General features: G+C 46.9%; 1 long non-coding RNA gene across 1 annotated transcript in view; it reads right to left on the bottom strand.

Moving 5' to 3' along the window:
• Positions 1-1,439: 1,439 nt before the first annotated feature.
• LOC140213271 (uncharacterized) overlaps positions 1,440-12,970 on the bottom strand; it is a 72,562-nt gene continuing 61,031 nt past the window's right edge. The window contains exon 3 of the long non-coding RNA XR_011890230.1: positions 1,440-1,516. This is a non-coding gene — a long non-coding RNA (uncharacterized lncRNA). The remainder of the gene's footprint in view (positions 1,517-12,970) is intronic.

Raw genomic sequence — 12,970 nt, 5'->3', positions numbered from 1 at the left:
TGAGGCACGGCTTGCAACCGCTACTTGCATGACGTGCGTTGATAGATGCGTGCGATTAAATGACTCACTGCTTCCAAGGATTCAGCAATGATGCGCTTTGATTTAACAAGATACCGCATGCACTTACACCATTCTGTTTCAAAAATTGTTTTTCAGGAATAGTGTACGCTATCTGTGGATTGTCAAGACGGGCATCAATCGAAAGCTGAGTCTTTGGGCTACACACTGGCTATAACGATAGCCGGGGTAGTTTTACCACAGTGACCTCTTTGTCGAGGAACTCGAGTACAATTTTTTACAAATGGTTTGCATCAGAATACACTGACACTGACAAAAAGGGGTGAGGACACATTGTGTATTGTCGTCCCTTTCGACCCGTGTCAGTACGTTCTGCTGGAAACAATTTGTGCTGTGTGCAACCAACGAGCTCAGGCAAACACTATAAAATTTTTCGCAGTTTCCGTAGGCTTCCATTGCTGAACTTTTATATGCGCTGCGAACAAAATTCTGGCTGCGCAACATAATGACTGCATTTTTGTCGTGTGCCTTGTCTTCTACATCCTGTCTGTTACCTGCCGCTTTCAGTAATCGACTTCTGCCGTTATATTATTCGCGAGAACACCGCTCATTAAACTGAAAACGCGTAGCTTCGCGCCGCGGCAGCTTGGGGCACGAGTTGGTACGTGCCCAGAATAGTTGGATATGTTTGACCGTCATCCGTTACTCTGTAACAATATTGTTACATTGCATTTTGACTGGACCGTGCGCGCAAGAGGGAGACGATCAGGAAGTGGTAGACTCCTTCCTGGAGCTGTGACATTCTACCAGCCTGCGCGATTACCACTAGCTCTCCCTATGTAAAACATATACGTTTGTGCATAGGGGTTCCTGTTCGTATCAATAATATAAAACTAAAATTAGTCTGCTACACACTGCTGCTAAATTGCTCGGTAATTTCTCACCTGCACAGACGCACTTTGGTTGATTAGGTTATGTCATTTTAGCTTATAACACCGAGTTTCAAAGCGTGTACGTTATTCAAAGTTGACTCGCCAGCTTTATAAAAATTTTAGTGATCTTGATGCTATATTTCGCGAACATTTAATGAATTATTTATCTCAGTTTAGAGGCACGCTCACAAAAGGCTAGCAACACTGATTACATCTATGGAGAAGCTAGCTGAAGCCATTGTGTTATTGCTGTATGAAATTCAGCCGTAGGGGTTCACTTATCTGCTTAGTAAGGTTCTGTGTTCAGCGCGACATATAGACGCAGACTAAAAGGAATTAGGACACACAGAAAGGCAGACGGGACACACATCTGGTACACAATTTTCGATTGTGAAAGACAAGAAACATTTTCGCCTGACCACTGCTGACAGTTACGTAGAAGACCTTAGGCTCACAGAAGAAAGCAGTTCTCACCTGAAGCCAAGAGCTGGTGCCAAGGTTTTAAGCAGCAGGATGTCCACACCTTCACTGGCGCCTTCTCCTTGCGGCAAGTAGAAAGGCGAGTGCTGCAATATGGCGTTTGAACCAATAAAAACATTTTGGGTGAGAGATTATGATAAATATTGTCCGCTTTAGGGCTAGTGCAGAACGAGCCTAGTGATCTTTAATACAGGACAGAAAGTTGGACGAGTGAGAAGGTATTCATCCTTTTGTAGATTTCAGACGCACAGTCAGCAAGGTCACCACGGGCTAAAAGGGCATGGGCATACACCACGTGTTCCTTTATTTGTGGCTTTGTGAATATTCCGCGCCGAAATTTGAATTGAATTGAATTGAATTGAATTTTTTTATTCCGCAGCAAGAAAAAGTTACGAGGAGGACAGGTAAAAGCTGTAAAACCAGCTTGAGGAGCCCTGACCCCCTATCACACGGGGAAGCATAAAAGCGTGCGGCTAAGGGAGTACAACCTACTAAGAGGAAAACACTTATAGGAGTTATAAAACGTGACTTTAAAAGGGGATAATACAGTAGTCAAAGAAATAGAAAATCATCGTATCACATCATTATACAAATATTAAACGCCGTTATTTTGGTGATGTACTAGATATGGCAATCTTATTTTATTATCTGGTTTAGAAGTGTAGGCAATTGAAATTTTAACATTTGGTTTCCGTGATTGGTTCTACATTTGGCGACGTACCACACTTCAGGATGGCGCACATTATAAGCAAGGAAGTTTTTCTCTAGCCTTGCTAGGTTTGTCATGGCATCATTATTTTTCAGGAAACCCAGTTTATATAAACGGCATAGTTTGTAATCATACATTGATGGGACCTGAACGATGTGGTGCTTCTTAAACAATTCTGCACTGTGGTAGCGATATGGGACTTTACAGGCTAAGCGTAGAGCACTTTTTTGCAGGACGGAAAGTTCGCTAATGTTTGAAGCTGATGTGGTTGACCATACAAGAAACGCGGAATTCAATAGGGAAGAGAACAAGGAGTTATATATGAGTATGTTAACAGAGGTAGGAAAATAGTAGCAGTAACGGCGCATAATGCCGGTTGTCCTGGATAGTTTATTAGTAATGTAGTTCACGTGATCGTCACATGTCACGTGTTGTGAAAAATATGCTCCCAGTGATTTGAAGCTTTTACAACTTCAATTTTAGAGTTATTGAAAGAAATGTTGGGTAACTGGACATATGTGGTGGCGGGAGTGAAATAAAACAGCCTTTGTTTTAATAATGTTTAGTTTTAGGGAATTCATTTGAGCCAATGCATTAATTTCAGACAGTGCGCTATTCACTCGTCTACCCAAATCGGCACACGATTTGCCTGAAAAGAATAAACTCGTATCGTCAGCATAGATTATATAATGGGCTGTTTCCTCGATGTGGACAATCTCATTAATATAAAGTATGTACAGAAACGGTCCCAGGATGCTTCCCTGAGGTACACCTGTTTTAATAGATTTTATTGAGGAATGTTTCCTTCAATGACTACAAGTTGAGTACGGTATAGTAAGCACGACTTGATTAATGTGTGCGCCATACCTCTTATGCCATAGCGATCTAGTTTTTGAAGCAGAATATCATGATTAATGAGGTCGAAGGCTTTTGAAAAGTCTAAAAATAGCCCAAGTACCATATTTCTGTACTCGAAATTTTCTAGAATGAATTTCTTTCGGGCCAGTAGTGCGAGCTCTGTAGACTTGTTTCTCCGAAAACCATGCTGTGCAGAACTGATCGAGTTGAAGCGGTCAGTGAAAGAGGTCAGGCGTTTCAGAATTGTTTTCTCCAAACCTTTGGGAAATACAGGCAGAACTGATATAGGTCGGTAGTTGGCCATGTCATTTCTATTACCTTTTTTATATACAACTGTTACTTTTGCTGTATGCATAGTTTGAGGGAAAAATCCCGTAGATAAACACATATTAAAGAACACATATTAAAGACGACAGGACGAGCGCTCGTCCTGTCGTCTTCTCTGTCTGTGTCCCTGTTATTTGCGCTAGTCCTTTGCGTAATAATGACACACCAACTAGCCCAGCTTTCTGCCTTGATCGCCTTGATCTTAAGTTTCGCCTGTGAATTTTTTTTTTGTGTTCATCGGAGACGTCTGCTTCATGAGCTTTTTTTGTTGTAGCCACCATGTGAATATACTGCAAAGCCTCCTTTTTGCACCACGAACAGTGCATTTTCAACTAGGTGCAAAACAATGTTTTTGAGAGTTAACATCGACGCCTTCAGAGTGCATAAATAAGTGCAGAAATGTGCCGTTTAAGCAAGCCGTTGATAGACTGTGGATAGAGCATACCGTGCTCACTTAGTGCGCTGACACTGACAGCGTTATTCAATTGTCTAGATAGCAGTTTCAAAGGACGGCAGTCTCGTCAGATTGTCATCCACCTCACAATCCAAGCGTCCGTAATGCTGAAGCGCAGATTTTGATGTCTTTCACGAATATTCGCAGTTTACTTCCAAAACTCCCTTAAACTAGACTGACTTACTTGGATCCGGAATTTCCTTTTTCTCCGTCAACAGTACACAGTGGTTAGCAACTTTTCCTCCCCCCGCTGCCATGTATATTCCAGTGTTCCTCAGGGCAGTGTTCTAGGGTCCCTTTTATTTTTGTTCTATATCAATGACCTACAGCTTAACATATCATCATGCATGCGCTTATTTGCGGATATTTTATCATATATCGTACAATTACGTATCTTGAAGACCATATCGCTCTGCAAAATGACCTTAACATTATTTCCCATTGGTGCAAAATCTGGCTTATGTCCCTTAAAAAAATTAAATTATGGGGTTTTACGTGCCAAAACCACTTTCTGATTATGAGGCACGCCGTAGTGGAGGACGCCGCAAATTTCGACCACCTGGGGTTCTTTAACGTGCTCCTAAATCTAAGCACACGGGTGTTTTCGCATTTCGCCCCCATCTAAATGCGGCCGCCGTGGCCGGGATTCGATCCCGCGACCTCGTGCTCAGCAGCCCAACACCATAGCCACTGAACAACCACGGCGGGTGGCTTATGTCCCTTAACCTATCCAAATGCAGGCTCATAACCTTCAGTCGCAAACGCAATAATTCTAACTTTACATATGCCTTAGATGCTATACCTGTATCCCAAGTTCCATCATATAAGTACCTAGGCGTGCATCTAACATATGATATTTTCTAGGCCTTGCACATCACCACCGTTTGCGACAAGGCTTCCAGAACTTTGGGTTGCATACGTCGTAATTTAGGAAACTGCCCGACCAATGTAGCTAAACTTGCCTACCTAACATACGTCCGTCCTCAGCTCGAGTTCGCATCATCAACCTGGTCTTCTCATCAAAAATACATAATTTCCATGATCGAAGCGATACAAAACCGTGCTGCTCGTTTCACCTCTCAAAAATACAGCCATAATCTCAGCATAACTGAAATAAAAACTGATAATACTCTCGAATCATTAGACACCCGTCATTCTGTGGCTATCGTTTGTTTGCTACATAAGTATATAAACTGCGCTTTCACCTCTACCCCTCCAATCCCACCTGCGCATGCCAAATCGATTAAAAAAACATCACTCTTTCAAACGCATCTACAGCCACACGCAAGCATTCAACTCATCGACACTGCACAGAGCAATAAAATTATGGAATGATCTTCCCAACGAAATCGTTTCAGCAACCGATCACGCATCGTTCCGCAACCAAGTGTATCAGCTTTATACATCTTAAATACTGTAACTGTTTCATTGTGATTACGTGGGAGTGTATTGTCGCAATTTTGTTCTTTTTTTTAGCATACTGTTACGTTTCGCCTACGACGCGCGGTATAGCCGGCGCGGATGCAACGGACGCCGGGGCTTCGTTCAAAGCGGCGGACATTTTGGCCCGTTCAGCGCTGCCGCAACGCCTCCTGCCATGCGCGTCCAGGCATGTTTCAATGCCACGTGTCTTCGTGTGTGCGTGTGTGTGTGTGTGTGCATGTTGGTGCCCACGCTTGTCAAAGCGCGGCAGTCGGGGAGAGGAGCTCCCCAACTGTGAAGGGAGGAGGTCTGACCGGCGCCGGCCCGGCGGATGCGTCACCTTCTAGTCTCAACGTGTCCGCGCGGCGCCGTCACGTGCGCCTCTCGCAAGCCGTTCCTTCTTGCCCTCGACTCCGAGAGCATAAAAGCAGCTGCCCCAGACACCAAGAGAGGGGCTCCGATTTCTTCCGTCGAGTAACGTGCTCTCCCGTCTCTCCACTTCGGTCGACATGACCGGCCGCTCTTTTGCGATGCTAGAATAAACAAGTTGTTCTGTTAGCAGTCAACTCATGCTTTGCCAGGACCTTCGGATGCTTCCAGTTGTGCCCCAGGCCGCCAGGCCAACGCTACCCTTGGGGCTTGCCACCCATATGAAACAACTGGTGCCAGCGGTGAGATTGCAACAACTGGTGCCAGCGGTGAGATTGCAACAACTGTTTGCCAGCGGTGAGATCGCGACAACGGAGGCCAGCAGCGAAGATATGCAGTTGACTGTATGCTGAGCAACACAACGACCATACGGGAGCAGTGCAACGAGCCCTGTGTGATGACTGGTTGCCTGCAGCGGAACGACTGCGCTGAATTCTTGGCTGCGAGGTTTGGTGAGTGCGGGACTTTCTTCTTCTGAGTTTTGCCAGGCTTTTGTTAGTGTCAGAAACAGAGCTGGTAATTGTGGTTGTCGTTGCTGCCGGGTTAGTTTGCGGCAAGACAATAGTAGGCAGTAGAGAAAGCAGCATTCAGAGCAGCCATGGATTTGAAGTCGTTGCGCAAACCGAAATTGCTGGAGCTTGCAAGAGAGTTGGGTCTGGATGTCTCAGACAAACTCAGAAAACCAGAACTGCTAAGGGATATTCTTGAGTTAGAAGCTGATGATGACGAGCTGTCGGAATGCCTTGAGACCATTGAGTAGAGGGCAAAAAGACAGGAGCGCGAACTTAAAGAGCAAAAAGAGAAACGAGCGCGAACTTAAAGAGCAAAAAGAGAAACGAGCGCGAACTTAAAGAGCAAAAAGAGAAACAGGAGCGCGAACCTAAAGAACAGAAAGAGAAAGATGAGCGCGAACGAAAAGAACAAAAAGAGAAAGAAAAAGAAGAGCGCGACCGTCAACACGCTTTGGAAATGAAGCGTCTCGAGGTAGAGATGGAACGCGCTCGTTATGGAAGTGAGGCACACGGTGCAGGAGAACGAGTATCGTTCAAAATGACTGACCTGATGCGGCTGTTTAAGCTTGGAGAGGACATTTGTTTGTTCCTGGTTAACTTTGAGCGAACGTGCGAGAAGCAGGGGTTCTCTCGGGAAACGTGGCCACAGCGCTTGCTCACTTTGTTACCCGGCGAGGCGGCCGACGTAGTCGCTCGCTTGAAGAGAGAGGAGGCAGAGAATTTCGACAAAGTGAAATCGAGTCTGCTAAAAAAGTACAGGCAGTCAGCGGAGGCGTTCCGTCGGAAGTTTTGGGAAAATGAGAAAGGCAGAAGTGAGTCATAAACAGAGTTTGCCTACAAGCTAATGTCAAACATGCAGGAGTGGCTCAAAGAGAAAGCGTTTGGTGACCACGAGAAAGTTCTGCAGTGTTTCGGGCTGGACCAGTTTTATAGTCGGTTACCTGAGAACGTGCGGTACTGGGTCTTGGATAGGCCAGACGTTAGTACGGTGGCTAAAGCCGCTGAGCTAGCCGAGGAGTTTGTGACGCGTCGGGCTCGCGGAGCTAAGGAGGGTCAAAAGGTTGAATTTGGCTCCAAGTTTGAGAGGCCGAAGTTCACACCCATGAGAGCAAAGAGGAACACACGTAGTGCGGATGCGAGTGAAAGCAGTCCGACCGAACCTAAGGAGACGGCAGCAGCCGAAGCTGAACGCTGAAAGCGGTTCGAGACGAGGCAAGCGCGCGTGTGTTATACGTGCCAGAAGCCGGGTCACTTTTCGGCGCAGTGTCCGGAAACAAAAACAAAAGTCGTGTTTTTGTCATTATGCAGCACTGACGAGAACATGAAGCTTATCGAGCCTTACATGCGAGACCTCCTCGTGAACGGGAAAGAGTGCCGAGTGCTTCGCGATTCCGCAGCTACGATGGATGAAGTTCACCCCTCTTACGTAAACCCGATATGTTCACGGGCGAGTGCGCATGGATCAAGCAAGCCGTGGAAGCTCACAGCGTGTGTCTGCCCGTAGCAAAAGTGCTTATTGAAGGACCTTTCGGAGCACTTGAGACGGAGGCCGCAGTGTCATCTATGCTGCCACCCCAGTACCCATACCTATTTTCGAACAGGTCCGATCACCTCCTGCGCGAGAAGGGGCTTTTGTTTGGTGAGGCTAGCGTTCAGGCCTTAACCAGATCGAGAGTTCGGGAGCTCGCTGCAAAGGCGGTAGTTGCGGGGCCGACGTTGTCGAACAATGAGAAAGGGTCGGAGGCGCAGCAAGCTGATATTCAGAGCACGTCCGAACTGAATAAAATTGAGCCTGTAGCGTTGAAGGCACCAGATACTGGAGAGGACATGCCCGACACGAGAAAGTTAGAAGAGCTATCTGCAGATTTGCTCATCGCCCCTACGTCAGATGGACTCAATAGGTTGCTAAAAGTCAGCCGGTCGGCTTTGATAGCCGAGCAAAAAAAGGATGGCAGCCTAGAAAACATACGCTGCAATGTCAAGGAAGGTATCGCCAAGAAAAATGCTCGTTTTGTGCAAAGAGGTGGGGTCCTGTACCGGAAGTATCTAGACCGCAGGGGAGTGGAGTTCGATCAGCTGATCGTGCCTCAGTGCTACCGTCAGGATCTGTTGCGCTTGTCGCATGGGGGTTCGTGGTCCGGACACCTAGGAGTTAAGAAGACTAAGGACCGTCTTTTGCAAGAGTACTATTGGCCAGGGTGTTTCCGTGACGCAGAACACCTTGTGAGGACATGTGACACCTGTCAGCGGGTGGGCAAACCAGGGGAGAAATCGAGGGCGCCGTTGAAGTTGGTACCTATCATTACGGAGCCTTTTAGACGGCTCGTTATTGATACAGTGGGACCTCTGCCGGTAACAACCACGGGGTACAGACACATTTTGACTGTGATCTGCCCAGTGACAAAGTTCCCTGAAGCAGCGCCACTTAAAGAACTCAGCTCAGTTGAGATAGTCAATGCACTACTGTCCATATTTGCGCGAGTTGGTTTTCCTGCGGAAATCCAGTCAGATCAGGGCACAGTGTTTACTAGCGCTTTGACGACAGCTTTTCTCGAAAGGTGCGGGGTAAAGCTGTTACACAGCTCAGTGTACCACCCACAGTCGAATTCCGTTGAGAAGCTCCACTCCGTCATGAAGCGCGTGTTGAGAGCATTGTGTTTTGAACAACAAACTGACTGGGAGCTGTGTCTGCCTGGGGTGATGTTTGCATTAAGGACCGCGCCGCATGCGGCTACGGGGTTTTCGCCAGCTGAGCTGGTGTACGGTCGCTCGCTGCGGTCTCCGCTTCGCATGCTTCGAGACGGATCACTGCCCTCTCCAATGGCTGCAGACCATCTCTTCCACAAATGGCTGCCTCCTGCGCTGGAGCCTCGCTTTGCAACAATATTCGTTTGAGGTGCGTTACAAAAAGGGGAGTCTCAACGGTAACGCCGATGGCTTAAGTCGAGGCCCCTAACGTAGGAATCAGCCTCAAAGTTATTTGTTACTGATTTTTTCTTCCTGAGGCAGGATTTTTAACATATTGCTTTTGTTTAGTGTTTCAAAGTCATGACGTGCTTTCTAGTGCAATTTTCCAATTTGTGGACGCGTTCTGAGTGCTGCTAGACTACTGTAAGGAACTAGGCAGTAGTAAAAAAGGGGAAAGAGCCTGGCATGGCTTAGTGAGGGTTGTGTCGTGCTTACTGAGCGGTTGAGTTTCGGCGTAGTTCTAACGCTTGCTGGGAACGAGAACAAAAATGGCAACTCTCCCGAAGTCACTTTGCCGTGTCCTGTGTGAACCCGAACCTGAGAACGAGGCCTTCTCTGTGCGCTGCGCTCAAGGAACGCCGAGGGACGACCGACTTCGGTTATGAGCATCATCGAGTGACATCCCTCCGGAGAGTGGATGCAGTCACCCTGACCATTGGGATCTCCTTCTCCCGGCGGGGCGGTCTGTTACGTTTCGCCTACGACGCGCGGTATAGCCTGTGCGGATGCAACGGTCGCCGGGGCTTCGTTCAAAGCGGCGGACATTTTGGCCCGTTCAGCGCTGCCGCAACGCCTCCTGCCATGCGCGTCCAGGCATGTTTCAATGCCACGTGTCTTCGTGTGTGCGTGTGTGTGTGTGTGCATGTTGGTGCCCACGCTTGTCAAAGCGCGGCAGCCGGGGAGAGGAGCTCCCCAACTGTGAAGCGAGGAGGTCTGACCGGCGCCGGCCCGGCGGATGCGTCACCTTCTAGTCTCAACGTGTCCGCGCGGCGCCGTCACGAGCGCCTCTCGCAAGCCGTTCCTTCTTGCCCTCGACTCCGAGAGCATAAAAGCAGCTGCCCCAGACGCCAAGAGAGGGGCTCCGATTTCTTCCGTCGAGTAACGTGCTCTCCCGTCTCTCCACTTCGGTCGACATGACCGGCCGCTCTTTTGCGATGCTAGAATAAACAAGTTGTTCTGTTAGCAGTCAACTCATGCTTTGCCAGGACCTTCGGATGCTTCCAGTTGTGCCCCAGGCCAACGCTACCCTTGGGGCTTGCGACCCATATGCAAGAATACGAGTTGTTGCCGCGCGCTTATTGCCTGCGCATTGAACATGCTGTCTCCAACCCTTATGTATCCTACATGCTTGCGTTATCGCGTCTTTGCAAACCATAACCTTTTTGTAACCATAGTGTACTTGTGTCACGTTAACCTTTATTTTTATTTGACCTATGTAACCACATTGTATTGTTTAATACTGCGTTGCTTCTGTTATACTAGTGTTTGATTCAATCGCCTCCTTACTCAATGTTCCTGACGGAACCTGTAAGGAAACCTGAATAAATAAATAAAACGTGTCGAAGTTTGCTCGCATCTAGAAACCAGCAATTGTGATATTCTACTACTCACAGAAACATCGCTCCACTCCGATATCATTGATGACAAAATCCGACAACCACCAGTTGACTACAGCATCTATCGTAAAGACAGGGACGGAAGAAGGGGCGGCGGGGTATTGATAGCCGTAAAAAACATTACTGCCTTTCCACTTGAAATTTCAAGCCCACTTGAAATAACATGGGTCTGCGTTCCCTCTTTACATTCTAAGAACGCATTTGGAATATGTTATCGACCACCAGACAGGACAGAAACGTTCACTTCTTATTTCTGTAAAAATCTTTGCGAAATTACTATGAAATTCCCAAAAGCTAACATATCCTTATTTGGTGATTTTAATTACCCCGAAATTTACTGGGCTAACCTAAAGTCACCCTGCCAACAGTCCAACAATTTCGTAGTGCTTGCTCTGGAATTTTCTTTATTGAAAATGATTTAGAAACCCACCCATGTCAATAATGTTCTTGACCTCCATTTTCACATCCATCCCTGAAATAATTGCTTCAGTTTCTTTAATGCCTGCTTTTAGTGATCATCTACTCGCTAATCTTGCAGTATAACTACCATTATACAAACGCACTACGACACCTAAGCGCATATTTAATTATAAGAAGGCTGATTTCACTGCCATCAACATAGATTTGGAGAATTTCTACAGCCCGTTCAAACGTAACTTTGTTTCACGACCTGTTGAGGAAATCTGGAAACACATTAAGGAAACACTAAGGCAGCTTACCCACGCTCATATTCCGCTAATTTACTTCCAGGTAAATAGTTCAAAACCATGGTATCACAGGGCCCTACGCTCATTAGAAAATAACAATAAACGCCTGTCCAGAATTGCTAAGTGGCAAGGAACCCCATTGGCGTGGTTAAAACATAAAGAGTCCGAAAAAAAAATATTGCTGTGATATTTGTAGCGCTAAGCACAAATTCTTTTCACATGACCTCCGATTCATCATACAAGATAACCCTAAGAAATTCTGGGCAGTCATTCCCCTCGAAAATACTCGGGCTGAATTTCACTCCAAGACCATACGGAAGCCCATATTTCAGAAGAATCCTCAGTTGCTTTCAGAAATTTTTATATCTTGGTGTTTACATGTGAGGATTACTCAACCGTTTTCGTAATCGCAGACGTGAACTACTGGTGTGTGGCACCAATAAAGATTGATGCCTCGAGCATCTCATCTCTAGTTAAAAAACTAAAGGTGTCTACTTCAAGCGGCGTTGATGGTATAAATAGTAACTTTTAAAGCATACATCCACATGGACGGAGCTGGCTGGACGGATCAACATGGCTGGACGGAGCGGCAGCCGTGCAGCCGCTTCAAAATCCGTCCTTGTTTGTCGTACAGATGCTGGCGTTCCTCGGCACGTGGCAGCCCTTGGATTGCTTTTACGAAGCTACCGTTGTGCCTTTATCACCATGTTACATCAGAGGCCAACACTGCGGCGGAAACACCACGTCATCAACCCTTGACGGGGCGTACATCGTGCCCCGCTTTGTCTGGGCATTCCCATCGCCTAGGACACCTGTCAGCCGGACGTACTTAAGAGCGACGCTTTCATCGGGCCGCTTCAGTGGGCTGGGCGGAGCGGCAGCCATGCAGCCGCTTCGAAATCCGTTCTTGTTTCTTGTACAGGTTGGAAAACACCCGCCGTTGCACGTTAAGCGATCCAGTAATATCTGTCTGCTGCTCTTCCCAGGCCAACTGGTTATTCTTAGTGATTTCTTTGAGTGTATATATATGTTGTTAAATGTCTTATGTTATCTGGGGATGTGGAACAAAACGCTGTTCCTGAAAAGGAGATTCTTGACGCCACTGCCGCCTTCTCGGCTTTAGATGACGCACGCCATACCGGGGTGATAGGGATGCTATCAGAGGTCCGAGCTAATCAGCAAGAACTTGAGGAAAAAGTTTCCAGCTCAGCTAGTTGGCTCGCAACAGTAGGCTTCCCATCGCCTACCATGCCGATCGCGTCGGTAAACATTACAGTTTACCGACGCGATCGGCATGATAGGCGAGGTGGAGGTGTAGTAATTGCCGTTGGAGACAGGTTACCATAATCACCGATAAATCAAGACGACAACATCGAACTAACGTGGGTAAGCCTGCGCAGTACAATTGGCAAAATAGTGTTTGGAATCCCTTACCGGCCACCTGATAGTAACCCCTCATTTTGCGATTTTTAAATAAAATATAAAAAAAGATATGCCCGCTGCACCTATCTTCCTTGTTCGGGATTTTAATCATCCCAGCATCAATTGGCCACTGCTTTCAGTACCCAACAAAACACCCTATAGTGAACCCCAGACAATTTCTTGAGTTAACTATAGACTTTACCGTCCACCAAGCAATAACATGCCCAACTAGGGGCGACAACACCCTGGATCCCTTGTTAAAATCTAGCCCGGAAAACATAAATAATGTGACTTCGCTCCCTGGCTTTAGCGACCACAGTGTACTCCATATCGGCA

Source organism: Dermacentor andersoni, chromosome 9, assembly GCF_023375885.2.
Source record: "Dermacentor andersoni chromosome 9, qqDerAnde1_hic_scaffold, whole genome shotgun sequence".
NCBI lineage: Eukaryota > Metazoa > Arthropoda > Arachnida > Ixodida > Ixodidae > Dermacentor > Dermacentor andersoni.
Note: the sequence above shows the minus strand (reverse complement) of the source record. Positions and strands in the feature narration are given on the sequence as shown.